At 29.6% G+C, this 1,363-nt stretch overlaps 1 pseudogene; it reads left to right on the forward strand.

Annotated features, from left to right (window-relative positions):
* Positions 1-419: 419 nt before the first annotated feature.
* On the forward strand, positions 420-535 carry LOC145284221 (U2 spliceosomal RNA; annotated as a pseudogene).
* Positions 536-1,363: the final 828 nt, after the last annotated feature.

Below are 1,363 nucleotides of genomic sequence, written 5' to 3' on the forward strand. Positions count from 1 at the left end.
TGTTTTCAAGGAGAGATCTTTGATGACCTGTGTGAAAACTTCTTGTGAGTTAATAATAATAATAATAATAATAATAATAATAATAATAATAATAATAATAATTACAAATAATATATAAAATAATAAATTAATAATAATAATAATAATAATAATAATAATAATTATTATTATTATTATTATTATTATTATTATTATTATTATTATTATTATTATTATTATTATTATTATTATTTCTGGTGAAACGCACCTTTCCGTACAAATTGTCTAAAACAATTAACGAAATCAAAATTCCAATTGTCCCCAACCAATCATTATATATTATCATTATATTCTTACGCTTATCTGTGCATCCCTAAAAAAATAAAATAAAAAAAATAAAATATTGGTGTCGCTGTTAAGGCAAAGCTAATAAAAATGATTTGTCTTTCTTAGCCTTTTGGCTAAGATCAAAGTGTAGTATCTGTTCTTCAGGTGCTACATTTCAATTTCTTCTCTCTCAGTGGAAGAGACATCCTTTACGACTAAGACAATTTTTTATCCACGTTAAAAAAAAAACGACCCTGGTATCTTAATCGGTCCCGTGAGGAGACATTGTGAATAGGTACTATGTTTAATTTAACAAAGTTTTAATATTAAAAAAGTAACTGGAATAAGTTATTTCTGATTTAATTACAAAATGGCCTGGAAGTGTTACTCCTGATTAATTATAAAATGCCCTGGAAAATGTCCGTTCTGATTATTTTTTGTGTGTTTACTTGCCTCCCCACAAGGGTGGAATTGAACATGAGGTCGGTTAAAAATTTAGGGGAAAACCAGCTGCCCAAAAGGGGCTCTCTGTAATAAGAATTGTATCAGTAATGAAGGATTTCTCCTCCATTAACCAAGACCAAAAAATGGGGGGATTTAAGTGACTGGAATGCTGAAACTGATAGTACACTCAGACATTCATGTTGAAGCAATGGACACCTAATCCCTAACCATGTTAATGTTTTTATGTATTACTTTCGAAAAAGCTGCTGAAACAGTTTATGATTTAAACATTATTTTATTTCAAGTATATTTTAAGCAGTGTGTTATGGGATATGAAGTCAGTCCTGGAAATTACTCAAACCGTTTACGATTTAAACATTACTTTATTTCATGTATATTTTTAACATTGGGGTGGGGATATAAAGTCAGTCCCGGAAATGTCTGAAACAGTTTACGATTAAAACATTACTTTATTTAATGTATATTTTTCAACAGTGGGGGTGGCGGACATGAAGTTAGTCCAGCGATTGAATGAGATGTGCAAATATATACTATCAGAAAGCGTCGCCCAGTATTGAATGAGATAGGTGGAAAACATATAGTAGCAAATACC

Source organism: Euprymna scolopes, chromosome 8 (genome assembly GCF_053919585.1).
Source record: "Euprymna scolopes isolate OS-2025 chromosome 8, ASM5391958v1, whole genome shotgun sequence".
Taxonomy (NCBI): Eukaryota; Metazoa; Mollusca; class Cephalopoda; order Sepiida; family Sepiolidae; genus Euprymna; species Euprymna scolopes.